At 47.8% G+C, this 20872-nt stretch overlaps 1 protein-coding gene across 1 annotated transcript in view; it reads right to left on the bottom strand.

The window, feature by feature from the left end:
• Positions 1-8693, bottom strand: part of TLN2 (talin 2) — a 258674-nt gene extending 249981 nt beyond the window's left edge. Inside the window, exon 1 of the mRNA XM_056572820.1 lies at positions 8573-8693. The gene's annotated coding sequence lies outside the window, so the exon portion shown is untranslated. The remainder of the gene's footprint in view (positions 1-8572) is intronic.
• Positions 8694-20872: the final 12179 nt, after the last annotated feature.

The following is a 20872-nucleotide window of genomic DNA, read 5'->3' as shown; positions in this document are numbered from 1 at the left end:
AGTACGATAGGCACGCATCTTTGGTTTTTGAGAGGGATTTCGGGAAGTACCGCTCGCCCGACCCTTACAGAAACTGTAAGATGTCAGTGAGTAGTAAAGTCATTTCAGGACTGATTGATAGTACGGGATCTCTGAATCGGTCCAGATCAGGGATCTTGGAGGTCGTCAGATCCTTCTACTCGCACCTCTTGGGAAGGAAGGATCTAGATCGAGACAGGATGTCGGCTTTCCTGGCTGAAACCATTCCTGAGCCAGGGGTAGACCCCTCTCTTGATGTTTTGGCAGAAGAAATCAGGGAAGAGGAAGTGAGACTGGCGATCGAGGGGCTTGCCCCTAAGAAGTCGCCAGGTCCGGATGGCTTAACATCCGAGTGGTACAGGACCTTTAAGGAGTCTTTAGCTCCCCTCTTGACTGAGGTATTCAATGAGTGTCTCTCCTCGGGCACTCTACCAAAGTCAATGAGGAGGTCAGCCCTGATTCTTCTGTCAAAGGGTAAAGATCCTAGCCGGATTGAGAATTGGAGGCCCATAGCTCTTCTCAATACGGACAGGAAGCTTCTGGCCAAGATACTGTTTAATCGGCTGGTGAAGTTTGCACCCCGGCTCCTTTCGGGGACTCAGCACTGCTCTGTTCCAGGCCGAAGCACCTTAAGTGCTGTCCTTAGTGTCAGGGAGGCAGTGGAGCGGAGTAGTGCGGGTTTCTGGAAGGGGTACTTGCTGTCCCTGGATCAGGCCAAGGCGTTTGATCGGGTGAACCACGAGTACCTCTGGTCCGTCCTCCTGAGATATGGCTTACCGAGTACTTTTGTTAATTGGCTTAAGATCTTGTATGCAGGGGCAGAGAGTTTCCCGCTGGTGAACGGTTGGTCTGGCCGCTCTTTTGAGGTGGGGTCCGGAGTCCGTCAGGGTTGTCCTTTGAGCCCGCTTTTATACGTGTTCGCAATCGATCCCTTCGTCCGGAGGGTAGATTGTGGGCCGTTGGCGGGAGTCGGGATGAGTCTGGCGGAGCTGGATGTCACCCAGAGAGTGGTGGCGTACGCTGACGATGTCACTATTTTCGTCTCCTCACAGGAGGAGGTCGATGTGGTGATGTCGGAGGTGGACCGCTACTCGGAGGCATCCGGGTCCAAGATCAACCGGGATAAGTGTGAGAGTCTCTGGCTGGGAGGGGGGGATCCCACGTTTGATCTCCCGGACACCCTTCCAGGGCCCCAAGAATCAGCAAAAGTCTTAGGCATCACATTCGGCCAGGATGATTATCCCACCAAAAACTGGGACGGTAAGCTACAGGATGCCGCTCAGAAGGTGGACCAGTGGAAGGGTTGGTCTATGACCCTCAGGGAAAGGGTACACCTGATCAAATCGTACCTGCTCCCTTTGTTTATCTATCTGGGCAGTGTATGTATCTTACCAGAGGCTTACTACACTAGGATCTACAGCCTGTTTTTCCAACTGTTATGGGGGAACAGGATGAACCTAGTCAGGAGGGAGGTTACGTACCACACGAGGAGACTAGGGGGTTTATCTATGGTAAACCCTGTGGTGTTCTTTACGAACACCTTCTTGAAAGCTAACATCGCAAACCTCTGGAAAGAGAGGGCTCCTCCGTGGGTACTCTCCTGCAGGGAATGGTTTCGGCCTTTCTTCCAGGAATGGGAGAGAGGAGGGCGAGTGAAGGACCTCCGCACGCCCCATGGATATCTTCCGGCTTATGCTACCCCGACTCTGAAGGCGATACGTCGGTGGGGTCTGGGAGTGTGGGAGATCAGGACCCAGTCAAGGCAGTTCCTTGACAAACGGGTTCTGTTGACCCATTTCCAGAAGCCTCTGGCGCTCAGGGACTGCCCAGGTCGGGATCTGAGGGTGGGGTTGTACCTTTTAAACATGAAAAGGATCCCCCAGAAGTTTTGGGACTTGGCCTGGCGCTGCTTTCAGGGGAAGCTATATGTAAGGGACAACCTGAAGTGCAGGAACTCTGATGACCGGGGATGTCCCCGAGAAGAGTGCGGGGACACGCTGGAAAGCATGGACCACTTCCTGCTTCATTGTCCCTTTAATATAGGGGTTTACAACAGGGTGGGCGCTTCCATTGGCTGGAGTCAACTTGCCGGCCTAACCTATCCGGAGTGGGCTTATGGGGCATTCAGGAACCTGGGTGGCCGAGATCGGGGCACTTTATTCTTAGTTAGTTTAGTGGTTAGGTACTACACGTGGAACGCACGGTGTTTAGTGTCGACCCAACAGAAAATCCTCTCCGAGGTGGAGGTCTGTAGGAATATCACCGGTGACCTCGGGAAGATCAGGTCTTTGGAGTATGGCAGTCTTGGTACCAGTAGGGCTTCTCTCCTGTGGAGAGGTTTTTCTTTTGATGTGCCCTAGGTACTAGACCTTTTTAGGTAGAGTACCTTTATTTTGGTTAGGGGCAGTGTTATAGGGACAGTGATAGGGTGAGAGCAGGGTCAGTTTTAATGGAGGGATAGAATTAGGGAAAATTGTAGGGGGAGTTAGGGAAAGAGTTTAAAATTATTTTGATGTATCAAGTCTGCCATCCTTCTTCCTGGTGGTGGGCTAATGCATGCACACGCTAGCTTTTTGTTTTGTTTTAAGTTGATATGGTATGAAGGGCTTACAGGCGACCAAACTTGGGCCTAAGGTAGCTTTGGTTTAGTGTGTATATGTTAGTGTGTATAAGTTTGTGTGTAAGTTGGTTGGGAGGAGTGCTAGGTGGGGAGGGTGTATTTGTGGGTGGTGGTGTTTTGCTTTTCTTTTGGGGACCTGACATGGGTCAGTTAGGGACAGGACTTTGTGTACGAACGGTATGGACTCTGACCCATGTGCAGGAGGGGTGGTGTGGGAGTGGGTACAGTTTTAGTGTAGGGATTTTGGTAGGGTTTTCTATTGTTTTTGTAGGTTTTCTTTAGTGTATCTATATTTTTTTTTTTTTTAGTTAAATACTATATTTTTATGTTCATGTGATTTTGTATGTATATTGTTTATATATTGTTTTCATTTTGTTTCTATATTACAGCATTACAGTAGTCATGGCAGTCGGACCAGTTATTATGTTACGTGGTTTACTTGATTTTATCATGTTGTTACGTTGTTTATTTTATAAAAAATTTTTTTTTTTTTTCTTTTTTTTTTTTTTATTTTATTTTTTTTTTTTGTAGCCAGGTAGTGCTAAATTTTATGTTTATATTTTGCTAAGCCAAGTTGTGCTTTTGTAATTTTTTTTTTTTTTTTTTTTTGTGTTTCCCGAATATGGATGGTTTTGAGTTGTAGCCAGGTAGTGCAAAATTTTATTTTCATATTTTGATAAGCCAAGCGCTATTTTTATGTTCATTTTTGGTATGCGTGTGAGTGTGGTTCGGTTAGGTGGGTTGGCATATTTTAGGTTTTTGTAAAGCTGGGCTGGCCGGTTATGCAGGGTTTTGTTTTTGTTCTTTGGACCAGTGTATTTCTTATTTATGTTATAGCTGGTTAAGCTTGTTTTGTGTTTTTGTATAAGTTTTGTACTTTTATAATAAAAAAAGAGTGTCAGCAGAGAGCACCGTGGTCAGACTGAAAAGAACTACACAACTTTCTCTGGGGCTTATATCAGCTGATTAAGATTTTAAAATAGAAATAATTAAATATAAGGTTCACAGTGACACGGTCTTGAGTAGATGATTAAATGAAATGCAAATGTCACAAAGAACAAAAGGACAACGCAACTGGAGCCAGAGTTTTAATAACAAGCTTACAAAACAGAATACTACACTTGCATCAGCAGCAGCTCCAGCTTTTCAGAACCCGCCCTGCAAGGGAAGACCCACAGAAAAGGCGAGACATCCAGACACACAGAAAAAGGGTAAAAAGTTTTGATGACTTTTTTTTTTAATCGTCTCCAGTGAAATTCAAAGGGAATGAGAAATATAATAAAGGCTCTTCTACTTCTCCTTTCTGCTGGATCCATTTCTGGCTTTGGCTCAGAAAAACTGCATCACATACCACGAGCGATTCCAGATGAATGGCCAGCTTTACCAACCAAAAACTGCATCACATACCACATGCGATTCCAGATGAATGGCCAGCTTTACCAACCAAAAACTGCATGCCATGACATCTAGTGTGCACAACGTATGTAATGTAACCAATGTCCTACAACAACAGGCTAGATGAAACAAAACCTGCAAACACAGTGTATACAACCATAAAGGTAATAACGTTTGTACCGTATTCCTAAAGCGTACTGTTACTCAGTACCTAATCTAGCTCATGTACATCTAATTTCTCTGCCTCTATCACCTATATTTACTATAACATTACCTCTTGTCATTAGCTCACAGTGTTAGAGATCCTGTCAGGGGAAGGGGGCATGTCCTCCCTTGTGGTGGGAGGTGATTGGTGTGTCTGCTCATGCATCATTGTCCATGAGTTATCTCTTGTCCATCACTCATGGACAAGCCTGATGCTGCTGCAGGACTGGTTGGCATCCCAGTAGTTATAGGGACCCCTAGTGGTGGGATTTTCAGGAGCTGTTTCCTTTATTAAATATTAACCCTTTACCAACCTATGACATACATGTACATCATGGGTCGGATCCCATTCTATAACGCGGGGCCATGCCATGGCCACACGTCATAGCGGGTCGGGCCCGGCACTTAGCAGCGGCCGGGAGCCGTGGCTAATAGCGCGCAGCACTGATGGCGGTGTCGCGCGCTATTAACTCTTTGGACACGATGTTCAAAGTTGAATGCCACGTCTAAAGTAATGCCTGTTAGCTCAGGGAGCTGTTCGGGATCACCGCTATGAACTCGCGGCATCCTGAACAGCCGGAGGATCCCTACCTGCCTCCATGCTGTACGATCGCCGAATGACTGCTCAGTGCCTGAGATCCAGGCATGAGCAGTCCAGTGGCAGAATCATTGATCAATGGTTTCCTATGAGAAACCATTGAACAATGTAAAAGATTAATGTGTGCAGTGTTATATCCCCCTATGGGAGCTATAAACACTGCAAAAAAAAAAAATTAATAAAAGATCATTTAACCCCTTATAAAACCCCTAATAAAAGTTTGAATCACCCACCTTTTCCCATTTAAAAAAAAAAATTGTATAAATAAAAATAAACATATGTGGTATCGCCACGTGCAGAAATGTCCGCATTATAAAAATATATAGTTAATTAAACCGCACGGTCAATGGCGTACGCGCAAAAAATGCCAAAGTCCAAAATAGCTTATTTTTGGTCATTTTTTATATCATGAAAAAATGAATAAAAAGCGATCAAAAAGTCAGATTAATACAAAAATGGTACCGCTAAAAACTTCAGAACACGGCCCCATACGCAGAAAAATAGAAAAGTTATAGGGGTCAGAAGATGACAATTTTAAATGTATATATTTTCCTGCATGTAGTAGGGATCGACCGATATCGGTTTTAGGGCCAATCCCGATAATCGGTGAAGTTTAGGGCCGATAGCCGATAACTTATATCGATATTCCGGTATAAGTTATTGGCTATTTATCCCCCCGCGACACCGCTGCAGATCATTGATTTAAAGCGGGCGCTTTAAATCAATGCACTGCAGTGGCTTTTGCGGTGCCATAGACCGCCGCCGCCACCCGCTACTCTCCCCCTGACTGTCCGGGGGTCCTGAGTCCTATCACCGCTCCCCCCACCGCCGCACCGCTCCGCGCCCCCTACCGCCACGTCACACCCCCCACCGCCCCGGCCCCATTTCCTCCCCCATCCCCGGTTTTATAATAACCTGTTCCCGGGGTCCACTCTACATCTGGCTCCGGTGGCGTCCTTCTGAGCTGTCACTGTGCGCACTGACGGTGACGTCACGTCGCGCACGTCACTCGTAATTGCGCACAGCGTAACGCAGGACGCAGCAGGAGCCATAAGTAGCGTGGACCCGGGGAACAGGTAATAATAAAACCGGAGATGGGTGAGGCAATGGGGCCAGGGCGGTGCGGTAGGGGGTGCGACGCGGTGCGGCGGGTCGGGGGGGGCGGTCGCGGTGCGGTGGGTCGGGGGGGCATTATCGGCAAGATAATTGCCGATACCGATAATGCCCAAAATCGTGATTATCGGCCGATAATATGGGCCAAACCGATAATCGGTCGATCCCTAGCATGTAGTTATGATTTTTTCCAGAAGTACGACAAAATCATACCTATATAAGTAGGTATCACTTTAATCGTATGGACCTACAGAATAAAGAGAAGGTGTCATTTTTACCAAAAAAAAGTACTGCGTAGAAACAGAAGCCCCCAAAAGTTACAAAATGGTGTTTCTTAAATTTTGTCGCACAATAATTTTTTTTCCGTTTCGCTGTAGATTTTTGGGTAAAATGACTGACGTCATTACAGAGTAGAATTGGTGGCACAAAAAAATAAGCCATAATATGGATTTTTAGGTGCAAAATTGAAAGAGTTATGATTTTTTTAAAAGGTAAGGAGGAAAAAACAAAAGTGCAAAAACATAAAAACCCCGGGTCATGAAGGTGTTAACCATAATAACCATATTACAAAAGGTCTTTAATTTATATCAGTAACAACATATAAAAAGTTTTTGGATCTGACAGTGCCCATTTAACATACTTAATGAAATAATCCATAGCAGAAGTCACATTCACTAAAGCCAACCAACCTCAATGTATATTTTTACAGCCCGCGTCCGCGTGCGCCCCTACAGGTACAGACAGCCCGCGTGCGCCCCTACAGGTACAGACAGCCCGCGTGCGCCCCTACAGGTACAGACAGCCCGCGTGCGCCCCTACAGGTACAGAAAGCCCGCGTGCGCCCCTACAGGTACAGACAGCCTGCGTCCGCGTGCGCCCCTACAGGTACAGACAGCCTGCGTCCGCGTGCGCCCCTACAGGTACAGACAGCCTGCGTCCGCGTGCGCCCCTACAGGTACAGACAGCCTGCGTCCGCGTGCGCCCCTACAGGTACAGACAGCCTGCGTCCGCGTGCGCCCCTACAGGTACAGACAGCCTGCGTCCGCGTGCGCCCCTACAGGTACAGACAGCCTGCGTCCGCGTGCGCCCCTACAGGTACAGACAGCCTGCGTCCGCGTGCGCCCCTACAGGTACAGACAGCCTGCGTCCGCGTGTGCCCCTACAGGTACAGACAGCCTGCGTCCGCGTGTGCCCCTACAGGTACAGACAGCCTGCGTCCGCGTGTGCCCCTACAGGTACAGACAGCCTGCGTCCGCGTGTGCCCCTACAGGTACAGACAGCCTGCGTCCGCGTGTGCTCAAGTATAGACAGCCTGCATCCGTGTGTGCTCAAGTATAGACAGCCTGCGTCCGTGTGTGCTCAAGTATAGACAGCCTGCATCCGCGTGTGCACAAGTATAGACAGCCTGCATCCGTGTGTGCACAAGTATAGACAGCCTGCATCCGCGTGTGCACAAGTATAGACAGCCTGCGTCCGCGTGTGCTCAAGTATAGACAGCCTGCATCCGTGTGTGCACAAGTATAGACAGCCTGCATCTGTGTGCACAAGTATAGACAGCCTGCATCTGTGTGTGCACAAGTATAGACAGCCTGCATCTGTGTGTGCACAAGTATAGACAGCCTGCATCTGTGTGTGCACAAGTATAGACAGCCTGCATCTGTGTGTGCACAAGTAAAGACAGCCTGCATCCGTGTGTGCACAAGTATAGACAGCCTGCATCTGTGTGCACAAGTATAGACAGCCTGCATCTGTGTGTGCACAAGTATAGACAGCCTGCATCTGTGTGTGCACAAGTATAGACAGCCTGCATCCGTGTGCGCACAAGTATAGACAGCCTGCATCTGTGTGCATAAATGTACATAACCTGCATCCTTGTGTGTACAATTCTAGACAGCCTACATAGGGGTAGAGTTAGGTTTGGGGTATTTTGGTGGGGGTCTGCGTCAATGCCCTCCAGCCTCTCTGTAGCGGGTGTTCCCTCCAGGTCTGCACAGAAACAGCAGTGGTCGTGCAGTATTCTCACCCACTGGCAGTGCCACTTAATTCTAGGCTACAACTCACACTATGCTGCCACTCCTTGAAAGTAACAAAACTGCAAGAATTGTTCACTAGAGAGGAAAACTACCACACAGACAAATCATTATGGGAAACTCCTTCATTCACTGGACTGTCCCTTTAAGAAAGCAACCCAAGCTGAATGAATTCATTCATACACAGTCACTGGGACACAGATGGCATTTTATGTGGGGAGTGCTGGGATTCCCAGGAAAGTTTTCTCTCAGTAGTGTCCCATGTGCTGCAGGGCCCCCACCATGGTGACATGACATGCAGCATACATAGACCGTAGAGTGACATATGTGGGGGCTCCTTCCATACAAAGCCCAGCAGTCTGGAGCCATTCCAGCGGTATCACAGACAGCTGTGTGTGTACAGAGACCTATCCCAGCAGCCTGTACCACATGGGCCAGCTCTGCAGGACCGTGCACAGGGAGGGCTCAGTATACAGCAGCCACACATGTCAATGGATACCTGCACCCGGGAGAGCATTCCCATACATCCCGCACATGTGAAAAGCTCTGCACATCCCGGGGCTTCCACCTACACCTCACACACTGCACACTTACCCGGCCGTAATCCCTGCCGGATCCCGGGTCACTCCCTCTCCATCACTGGCTGCCTCTCCGCCCGAAGCGCTGCCCGACCCCCTGACCAGAGCATGCGCATGCGCGAAAAATCCGGAGGTGGGGGGGGGGGAGAAACCAAGGTGGTCACATCAAGCCGCTGTATGATTGGCGGGCACTGGTGGTCTTGTTGGTATAGCAACGGGCGCCATCTTGTGGCTGGCACTGATAATTTCTAGCTACTGGCTCACCTCCTATCTATGGCTGTATCAGATGTCTGCTTTTAGGGTTGTACATTTATTCTTCTCTATGAGGGGTCCTTGCAGGGCTGCCATCAGAAATCGTGGGGCCCCTTACACAGTTTATGAGTGGGGTCCCCGCCATGCAGTTTTATTGCGCCAGTATGTAAGGGGGAAATATCATCATATATATTACATCATACTGTTACTGACAAAATCCTGTATACTGAGACCAATATTGCCAATAATACCAGTATACAAGGAGAAAATATCACCATACATCAGTGGTCACCAACCTGCGGACCTCCAGATGTTGCAAAACTACTACTCCCAGCATGCCCGGACAGCTGTTGGCTGTCCAGGCATGCTGGGAGTTGTAGTTTTGCAACATCTGGAGGGCCGTAGGTTGGAGACCACTGCCATACATATTACCATCATACTGTTACAGACCAAATCCTGTATATTAAAACCAGTCATACCTTTTCGAACATAAATCGGTAGACTTAAAATTCTACTTTTCTGACCTCTATGAAGGAGATTTATCATTCTTTTCAAACATATGGCTTTTATATGACAATTTTTTTTACTTACTTTTGCTTACATGTGACCTATTTATCAAATAGTCGCACGACCTTGATAAATAAATCACATGTAAACAAAACCCGGGAAACCCGCTTACAAAAGCATTTTTTAAAGCAGAAAGTTTTCCCTTATGTTAATAGCCGATGTTCTTTATCTTTATCCTTTATTACCAGTAGCGTTGCTAAAGAGGGAGGGAGGCGGGCGTAACGCATCGGGTGACACCCTGACTGGCCTGCCTGGCACTAAATAGCTGCACTCCAACTATCCCACAACAACCCATCCACCCTCCTCAAAAATATATTAAAAACATACTATGCCGCACCATGAGTATCCGTACTCTGGAGGCTTTTTTGTTTAATTTTGAGCCTGTATTTTGTGACGTTGGTGGGCACCAACAGGCACATAAACAATAGTGAAGCCACAAAAAAACGGCTCGGTACTAGGGATCGACCGATTATCCGTTTGGCCGATATTATCGGCTGATATTCACAATTTTGGACATTATCGGTATCGGCGGTCAGTGCAGTTTAAAGAGGAAGCGGACGAAAGCGGACGCCAGAGGTACGTGCAGCGCAGTGTGTGGACTGATTGACTGACTATACAGTCAGTCAATCAGTGTATAGTCTACAGTATGACTGTCCCAGTGGTCAGTGAGTGACTATCACCCACTGACTCGCTAAAATTTAAAAAAAAAAGTGTAAGGTCCGGCCGGGCCCCTTACTGGGGTATCGGTTGTACCCCCCTGATGGCGGCCCTGGGTCCTTGTTCAGGAATTCATGCATTTGTTATTGACCTCACATTGGGATGTGTTCACACTGTAGTCAGCAGTGTCCTCAGATTTATGCATAGGCTGGGCTCACACACAATAATTCAATAATTTGGCTAGTATTTTAGCTAAAACCAGGTGTGGATCCACAACACAGAAAAAGGTGCACATCTTTCCAATGTAATTTCCCTTGTGTTAGCTCCACTCCTGATTTTGAACCAAAATACTGTGTGTGAACTGAACCATACATGTTTTAAATTTACGGAGCAAAATGCAACAAAGTTCTGATCACCCTGAGCATAATGTCCCAACCATCCCAGATCCAGTGGGACATTCCCAATTTTCGGGTGATATCCTGCTATCCAGTGACTGTGCTCACATGTAAACTGTAAACACATCCTAATTACACGCTTACAGTTAAATTGCGGGCACGGTTTAATTTAAGCCATTGGCTCCCCACCATGTCAATCACTCTTGTGGCCGGGGGCAGCATTATGTCAGTAGCCACAAAGGCCTTGCTCGGCTCAGACGATTGAGGTCATCATGCACCTGCAGAGCGGAGGAGGAAGAGCAGAGGACATGCTCTGGACTGCACAGGAGCCAGCAGGGGAAGGTGAGGTGCTCTTTTGTTTTCATTCTTAACCCTTCCCGCCCTGTGATATATAGTTACTTCATAAGCTGGAATGCGTTAACACAAAATAATGTACATTTACATAATTTAGCGTTAACAGTCTATGTCTTTTTTTCTAATAAAATAATAAACATATGTGGTATTGCTGTGTGTGGAATGTCTGAACTATTAGGCTTGGTTGACACTTCCGTCTGGAGCTGGCCGCGATTGGAAGCCCCAGACGGCAAGTTCTGCAGAGCGGAAATCCGCCAGAACGTTAAACAAGTTCAACAAGTGAATGGTGTAAATGTGAAAAGATTCGGAATTGCTAATTTTGGGTCACTTCATATACCAGAAAAAAATGATCAAAAAGTCCCATCAAAACAAAATTGGTACTGATATAAACTACAGATTTTGGCCCATAATGATGAGCCTTTATTCAGCAGGTTGTAAAGAAAAATAGAAGTCTAATAGGGGTCAGAAGAGGACAATTAATAGCATATTCATTTTCTTATAAAAAGTTATAATTTATTAAAAGTGGTCAAATAAAAACTATATAAATTGGGTATCGTGGTAATCATATTGACCTCCAGAATTAGGCCAGGGAATGGAATGGGAAACTTAAAGGAAAAATGTTTACTTCTCCTTCCTGCTGGAACCACTTCTGACTTCTGGAAACATAAATAAGCCCTCATATGGCCCTGTAGGAGAAATATTGGAAGAGCTGTGGAATTTAAAAAGTGACGAGAAAAACTGAAAAAAAATGCGCAAAAATTCAAATTGGCAAATTTCAGGGGTGCCAACATTTACAGCTATGACTGTATGCGCTGCAGATTTTGTGTTCAGTGGGGAAAAAAGTATTTAGTCAGCCACCAATTGTGCAATTGTCAGCTGTCACGCCCCCTCCCATAGGTTTGCATTGAGGGGCGGAGCCGTAACTGCACACACGGGCAGAGCCGTGACGTCACAACGCTCCATCCCCGTGATCGACAGTAATCAGACCCGGAGCGAACACGCTCCGGGGACTGATTTTAATGGGGTGCAGCATGCAAGATCACGGGGGTCCCCAGCGGCGGGACCCCTGCATCAAGATGTCTAAGCGCCGGAGTACCCCTTTCAGCCGGTACATGTCCGGGCCCGTCTAAAGTTTGCTTGAGAGCATTTGGATGATCCAGAAGAGTAATGGGAGAGTATCATATGGTCAGATGAAACCAAAGTAGAACTGTTTGGTAAAAACTCACCTCCTCGTGTTTGGAGGAGAAAGAATGCTGAGTTGCATCCAAAGAACACCATACCTACTGTGAAGCATGGGGGTGGAAACATCATGTTTGGGGCTATTTTTCAGCAAAGGGACCAGGACGACTGATCCATGTAAAGGAAAGAATGAATGGGGCCATGTATCGTGAGATTTTGAGTGAAAACCTTCATCCATGAGCAAGGGCATTGAAGATGAAACGTGGCTGGGTCTTTCAGCATGACAGTGATCCAAAACTTTGTAAGAAGAATTTTAAGGTCCTGGAGTGGCCTAGCCAGTCTCCAGATCTCAACCCCATAGAAAACCTTTGGAGGTAGTTGAAAGTCTGTGTTGCCCAGCGACAGCCCCAAAACATCCCTGCTCTAGAGGAGATCTGCATGGAGGAATATGCCAAAATACCAGCAACAGTGTGTGAAAACCTTGTGAAGACTTACAGAAAACGTTTGACCTTAGTCATTACCAACAAAGCAGAAATGTAGAAAAATGCTGCGGTGGCGCTTCCAAGGAATTAACCCAAAGTCGTGGGTTTTGGTATAAAGTAAATAATTTATTTTTACAGCATAAAGAAATCAAAGAAAATAAATGAATAAAGCAAGACACGTTTCGGGAGTCACAGCTCCCTTTTTCAATTGCAGGTGGTTGCAATTGAAAAAGAGAGCTGTGGCTCCCGAAACGCGTCTTGCTTTATTTATTTTCTTTGATTTCTTTATGCTGTAAAAAGAAATTATTTACTTTATACCAAAACCCACGACTTTGGGTTAATTCCTTGGAAGCGCCACCGCAGCATTTTTCTACATTTATGCATTCTACATACGGACCCACCCCTGGGCTCCGTCCTCACGCTGCAGGCCTGCATACCAAGCTACCATCACCGGCAAGGGACATGCTACCCTCCACCCAGGTACCTACCTACACCGGCTAGAGATCTACACCGCACCAGGCGCCACCTCCGCTTTTTTCCGCTATATATTTCCAACAAAAGGTATATAACAAAGTATTGAGATGAACTTTTGCTATTGACCAAATACTTATTTTCTACCATAATTTGCAAATAAATTCTGTAAAAATCAGACAATGTGATTTTATGGATCTTCTTTCTCATTATGCCTCTCATAGTTGAGGTATACCTATAATGAAAATTACAGGCCTCTCTCATCTTTTTAAGTGAGAGAACTTGCACAATTGGTCGCTGACTAAATACTATTTCTTCCCACTGTCTCTGTCTGTGCCATAACATTATATCACATGTTAATCTACCCTGAGGTTTCTATTTTTACCTTTTACCATGACCAAATTCACATGATGTTTTGGGGCTCACCACACATATATATTTGGAAACCATTAAAAAGGTATTTGAATGTAAACTGGTGCATAGCCACACGTGATATGGACCAACATAGTCTGATTGTGACATTAGGTCTGTTTTATGCCAGTATATATTTTACTTAAAACAGAAAAGTGTGGTATAAAACATATACCAGCATAAAACAGGGCAAATATAGTCACAATCAGACTGGTCTGTTATCACCTATGGTTAAACTGCAGTATACGTTGGAAAATCTTCACACAAACTGTATCCGTAACTGTGGATTTTACAACTGAGGAACCACATGTTCTTATGCAGCAGATCTGGTGTTTGTGAATGCATCCTAAAGGCATCCAAAGGTATACTACAGCAGAACACAGAAACCTGATGTGAATGGGACCTAAGCCATGTGTACATGTGTTTTAGTGATGACAATTTTATGTAGATGATAGATAGATATAATATACATGTATTAGTTATGTCTATAATATATTATAGTAAGAAGTAATATTCAGGACACCTAATTTTAATAATTAATTAACTTCTGGCCATTTACTTATATTTTCATTAACCCATGTCACACATTCTTTTTTCCCCATAAACTTACATAGAGCACATTAATGTTAAAAATATGAAATCTTCCTGCAACTAAATCCTGTATACTGAGACCAATATTACAAATAATACTAGTATACAGGGAGGAATATTATCACCATACATCTTACCATCATACTATTACTGACCAAAGTGGATGTTACGCCGAGCGCTCCGGTTCCCTGCTCCTCCCCGGAGCGCTCGCGGCGTCTCTCTCTCTCTGCAGCGCCCCGGTCAGACCCGCTGACCGGGAGCGCTGCACTGACATTGCCGGCGGGGATGCGATTCGCATAGCGGGACGCGCCCGCTCGCGAATCGCATCCCAAGTCACTTACCCGTCCCGGTCCCCGGATGTCATGTTCTGGCGCGTGCGGCTCCACACTCTAGGGCGAGCGCGCGCCAGCTCTCTAAGATTTAAAGGGCCAGTGCACCAATGATTGGTGCCTGGCCCAATCAGCCTAATTAGCTTCCACCTGCTCCCTGCGTTTAGCGTTGTCCAAAGCCTGTGTTCCAGATCTCCTGCTATCCTCATTGACTACGAACCTTGCCGCCTGCCCCGACCTTCTGCTACGTCTGACCTTGCCTCTGCCTAGTCCTTCTGTCCCACGCCTTCTCAGCAGTCAGCGAGGTTGAGCCGTTGCCGGTGGATACGACCTGGTTGCTACTGCCGTAACAGTAGATCCGGCCATGGATCCCGCTGAGGTGCCGCTGCCAAGTCTCGCTGACCTATCCATGGTGGTCGCTCAGCAATCGCAGCAAATTGCCCAACAAGGACAGCAGCTGTCGCAGTTGACCGCCACGTTACAGCAACTTCTGCCACTTTCTACCAATTTCCTACAGAACGGTCTAAGGTGGCGTTTGTAGTGAGTCTTCTTTCTGGAAAGGCCTTGTCTTGGGCCACACCGCTCTGGGACCGCAATGATCCTGCCACAGCCACAGTCCAGCCCTTCTTCGCTGAAGGTCTTCGAAGAACCAGCCCGAGCTTCTTCTGCCGAGACTGCCCTGCTGAACCTGGTCCAGGGTAATTCTTCAGTAGGCGAGTACGCCATCCAATTTCGTACTCTCGCTTCCGAATTATCTTGGAATAACGAGGCTCTCTGCGCGACCTTTAAAAAAGGCCTATCCAGTAACATCAAGGATGTGCTGGCCGCACGAGAGATTCCTGCCAACCTGCAAGAACTTATCCATTTGGCCACCCGCATTGACATGCGTTTTTCTGAGAGACACCAGGAGCTCCGCCAGGAAAAAGACCTTGATCTCTGGGCACCTCTCCCACAGTACCCTTTGCAATCTACCCCTGTGCCTCCCGCCGAGGAGGCTATGCAAGTGGATCGGTCTCGCCTGACCCATGAAGAGAGGACTCGCCGTAGGGAAAAAAATCTATGTCTGTACTGCGCTAGTACCGAACATTTCTTGGTGGATTGCCCTATTCGTCCTCCATGTCTAGGAAACGCACGCACGCACCCAGCTCACGTGGGTGTGGCGTCCCTTGGTACGAAGTCTGCTTCTCCACGTCTCACTGTGCCCGTGCGGATTTCTCCTTCTGCCAACTCCTCCCTCTCAGCCATGGCCTGCTTGGACTCTGGTGCTTCTGGAAATTTTATTCTGGACTCTTTGGTGAATAAGTTCTGCATCCCGCTGACCCGTCTCGTCAAGCCGCTCTACATTTCTTCGGTCAACGGAGTGAAGTTGGACTGTACTGTGCGTTACCGCACAGAACCCCTCTTAATGTGCATTGGACCCCATCACGAAAAGATAGAATTTTTCGTCCTTCCCAACTGCACCTCTGAAGTCCTCCTTGGTCTGCCATGGCTCCAGCATCATTCTCCCACCCTTGACTGGACCACCGGGGAGATCGAGAATTGGGGTTCTGCTTGCCGTAAGAAATGCCTCACATCTGCTCCCAGTCCCGTCTGTCGGGCCTCAGTGTCTCCTCCTGTGCCTGGTCTCCCCAAGGCCTATCTGGACTGTGCCGTGCCTCCTCATAGCCCCCGTCCTGGTGACACTCTGCCCCCTGACAAGCTTCACCCTCTGCCCCCCTCCCCATTCCCACTTCTTCTGAACTACCTGCCGCTGGTATAGCTACCCAGGACTTCTTTTTTCAGAAGGAGACTCAAGAGGCGTCCCCTATGTTCTCGTCTCTTTTGAAGGGACAAGGAGACAAAAAGATGGGGAGACCTAAGGGGGGGGGGGGTACTGTTACGCCGAGCGCTCCGGGTCCCTGCTCCTCCCCGGAGCGCTCACGGCGTCTCTCTCTCTCTGCAGCGCCCCGGTCAGACCCGCTGACCGGGAGCGCTGCACTGACATTGCCGGTGGGGATGCGATTCGCATAGCGGGACGCGCCTGCTCGCGAATCGCATCCCAAGTCACTTACCCGTCCCGGTCCCCGGCTGTCATGTTCTGGCGCGCGTGGCTCCACTCTCTAGGGCGCGCGCGCGCGCGCCAGCTCTCTAAGATTTAAAGGGCCAGTGCACCAATGATTGGTGCCTGGCCCAATCAGCCTAATTAGCTTCCACCTGCTCCCTTTCTATATTACCTCACTTCCCCTGCACTTCCTTGCCGGATCTTGTTGCCTTGTGCCAGTGAAAGCGTTTAGTGTTGTCCAAAGCCTGTGTTCCAGATCTCCTGCTATCCTCATTGACTACGAACCTTGCCGCCTGCCCCGACCTTCTGCTACGTCTGACCTTGCCTCTGCCTAGTCCTTCTGTCCCACGCCTTCTCAGCAGTCAGCGAGGTTGAGCCGTTGCCGGTGGATACGACCTGGTTGCTACCGCCGCAGCAAGACCATCCCGCTTTGCGGCGGGCTCTGGTAAAAAACCAGTAGCAACCCTAGAACCGGTCCACGCCAATCCCTCGCTGACACAGAGGATCCACATCCAGCCTGCCGAATCGTAACAGTGGAGTACTAAAGTAAGACATGTTATCAGCACCATATTTATCACATGCCCTGTACCATTTAATAAATTTGGTGCAGGTACACAGTTTCCACACACAAATGAATGGAGTAAAAAGACGTGCACCTGATCCCATTTCTGACTTCGGTACGTCACTTTGTGTGGTTCCCCCTCTGAAACTTTTTAGCCCATCCAACAAAGTGTGCAACTTTTTGATAATGCTGTTTGCAGTCAGTTTTGTAAGCCAAGTCAGGGCTGGTGTAAATTTGCGCCTCAGCGCAGTTGCGACAAAAGATGCAACAAACTGAAAAGTAACACATGAAAAGTTCCTGGCCACTGCAGGATATCGACTGAAATCGCCACTTGGTGTGTTTTTTTATATAAAAAGTCTTCTAAAGCAAAAGTAGCAATGAAAAGTCTCTGACCAGCATGTGAGACAAACTGTGTGACAAATGTACACCACAAAATCAGGGAAAAACAATGATAACTTCTCCCCAGTGACTCCACCAGCAGAACAGGAGATCAGGGATGGAAAGAGGGATCAGGGATGGACGGAGGGATGGACGGAGGGATCAGGGATGGACGGAGGGAACAGGGATGGACAGAGGGATCAGGGATGGACGGAGGGATCAGGGATGGATAGAGGGATCAGGGATGGACAGAGGGATGAAGGATGGACCGAGGGATGAGGAATGGACAGAGGGTTGAGAGATGGACGGAGGGATGATGGATGGACAGAGGGATCAGGGATGGACGGAGGGATCAGGGATGGAGGGATCATTGATGTACAGCTGGATCAGGGATATATGGAGGGTTCAGGGATGGACAGAGGGATGGACAGAGGGATCAGGGATGGATGGAGGGATCAGGGATGGACGGAGGGATGAGGGATGGACGGAGGGATCGACGGAGGGATGAGGGATGGACGGAGGTATCGACGGAGGGATGATGGAGGGATCAGGGATGGACAGATGGATGGACGGAGGGATGAGGGATCAGGGATGGACAGAGGGATCAGGGATGGACAGAGGGATCAGGGATGGACAGAGGGATCAGGGATGGACAGAGGGATCAGGGATGGATGAGAGATGGATGGAGGGATCAGAGATGGACTGAGGGATGAGGATGGATGGATGGATGGATCAGGGATGGACGTAGGGATCAGGTATGGACAGAGGGATCAGGGATGGACAGGGGAATAAGGGATGGATGTAGGGATCAGGAATGGACAGAGGGATCAGGGATGGACAGAGGGATTAAGGATGGACACAGTGGTCTGGAGGGGACAAGGGAGGCTTGGGGAGGTAAACAAAAGGGTTTGGAAGGGACATACTGTGTGTCATTTAGATGGTACTATATTTCCCCTCTTCCATCTCTGGCTTCTCCTGTCAGGCAGTGTAAGGGTTAAAACTTACTGGTATAAACAAACCTTCCTGATAACACAGGAGCAGCCTGAGAGGGGATATGTCCTGGGCCCTGATAATGATGATGATGATTTTACCTGACTGGCTTGGTCAGGATCACAGGAGACTCTCTCCAATTTGAAGATAAATTAAGATAAGGGACTGTGAAAACTTACAGCCCTGCTTCCTCAGCGGCGGATGATCACTGAGGAGGGAGGAGATCAGGCCCCTCTCTCTCTCTGTGCGGAGATCTTAAAGTGGCATCCCCAGCTCTTAAGGCCTCGGGCTGCAGCTCCTGATTGTGCAGAGGGACAGCCTGGCCCTACTCCTCCCTGTATTTCCTCTGTAGTGTCCGCATCTTCTCTCTCCTCAGTGCAGTTATGTAGCGGGGGGGATTAGAGGAGAGACTAGAGCACTGGTGCACTGTGTGTGTTTCTTTTCCTGAGATTCGGGGCACTGAACATTCTATCTGGGGCATAGGATGTATAAGCCTAGTGTGGTGGCCCAGTACTGAAGTGGCCCTTCTGTACACTGTTTGGTCCTTTCAGGTGGACTCTTGAGGACACACTCCTCAGGACTCTCATCACCCTCTTATGTTATGTATAGAGTTATATTATATTGATGTGGTAAATAAGTGTTTATACCTTTAAGTGTTGTCACTAAGCCTCTGTAACCAAGGAAGGTGCCAGTTACCAGGTGACTTGTTGGTGACCTATGGGACTCCTCCAAATGACTCCCATATATACTAGGGAGGAGCTAGCATAGTCAGTAGAGTCGAGTCTAAGCTGAGGAGCAGTACAGTCAAGACCTGAGAGTGTCTGGTGTCCTGAGGGAGACCAAGGCCTAACCATGCAGCCATGCTTCCATCATCAGTAAACCCCCTTCAGGTGAAAGTCAAAACCTGGTAAGCAAATACAGGGGAGAAGTCTAGTCAGAATAGTCAAGTCTGTCAAGTCTAAAGTCAGCGTGGGACTGCATAATTGATTTCAAGTCGACTGCAAGTCCCAGTGAGCCTGCAAGTCTCCTAAAGTCACTGGTCATCTCCTTGGGCCTAACTGAGATGTAAAGACTATAACATCTGTCTGCCTCAGTAAAGCTGCCATTATTCTGTAACCTTTCATCAGAGTGATTATTTGCCCCGCGCCTGGCAGGAACCAGCGACCATACCTCGGGTGGTGTAGAGTATAACCACGCCCTGGCGTCATGAATACCAAGGGTTAATAACACCTGCTCTAAAGGTTACAACATCTGCCCTTCCATCACACCCCTCACCACACTAGTGACACCCCTTATGCTATACATTGATCAGTGTAATCTGTGCTCGATTCCTCCAGCCTGGATCTCAGGCATGGAGCAGCAGAGCGACGATTGGACAGCATGAAGCAAGAAGGTAAGAAGCCTCCCGCTGTCCTCTCAGCTGTTCAGGATGCGGCGGTCCCGAACAGCCCACTGAGTAGACTTGTGCAGAACGTTTTGTTTGTTTTCTTTTTAAAAATTTTTTAGGTTCTGTGAATATTCGGAATGCTGTGCATTCGTCATATTCGGTTTTCGGATGCATCCGCGAAAATTCTTTTCGTTTTCAGATGCATTTGTTTAAAAACGGATGCATTCGTTAAAAACAACGAATGCATTCGTTAATTCTGATTTTTGGTTCGGCACATGTCTAGTGATCCCTCAACATACAATGGTAATTCGTATGTTGAGGGATTCGTGCAATGTAAAAAAGTAAAGTCCTACTCACCTGTCCCCGCTGCTCCCGATGGTGTCCCCGGGCCTCCGCTGGGCTCTCCTAGTCCTCTTCAGTACTCCACTGGGCTCTGCTGGGCTCTCCTGGTCTTCTCCGGTCCTCCAATGTCTGCCGCAAGGCCTTACTGGGCCTCCGTAGCGACGTCATCACATCGCTGCCGCACGCCGTTCCTATTGGATGATGGGACGGCGTGCGCGACGGTGTCATGACGACATCAGAGGGAGACCCGTATGAAAGCCCCGGACCAGCCCAGGACCCACCGGAGGAAGGCCCGGAGCAGCGCGGAAAGGTGAGTGAACCTGCCTGGGCTGCTTCAACTGCTATCCGGCAGCAGCTTAAGCATTATGCGCTGCCGGATAGCAGTTGATGCATGGCCCCGACATTCGGTATACTGATAACGAATGCATTCGTTGTTCGTTAACATGCATATTTGTTATGTATTGGTTAACGAATGCATTCGTTAACTGTATATTCGTATGCATTTTCGGGATTTTGTAATTTTTTTTTCGTGCATTCTTTTCGTAACGAACATCCGAAAATGGGAAAATTCTTTTCGTTCCATGTTCGTTACGAAACGAATTGCACATGTCTACCACTGAGCTAACTGGCAACGCTTGTCTCCCGTTTTAGATGCCGCAATCAACTTTGATAGTTGATAGCAACCGGGACCTGCCGCGTATGAAGCACGCTCAGCTCCTGAGCGCGCTTAACATAACGGGAGCCGGCCACAAGCGTAAATATACCCTCGTGGTTGTTAAGGAGTTAAACAGGGACTAATTTATGTAAGCGGGCAGGGACCTAAAAATGTAGCCGATAATATTAAAAATGTATAAAAGTGCCATTTAATTGTAAAAATAATATATTTTTTATAATTTTGTGAAACTTTTTATTAGTAATGTATTTTAAT

This window comes from Hyla sarda, chromosome 4 (assembly GCF_029499605.1).
Source record: "Hyla sarda isolate aHylSar1 chromosome 4, aHylSar1.hap1, whole genome shotgun sequence".
NCBI classification, from domain to species: Eukaryota; Metazoa; Chordata; class Amphibia; order Anura; family Hylidae; genus Hyla; species Hyla sarda.
This window is presented reverse-complemented; position numbering and strand designations above follow the sequence as displayed.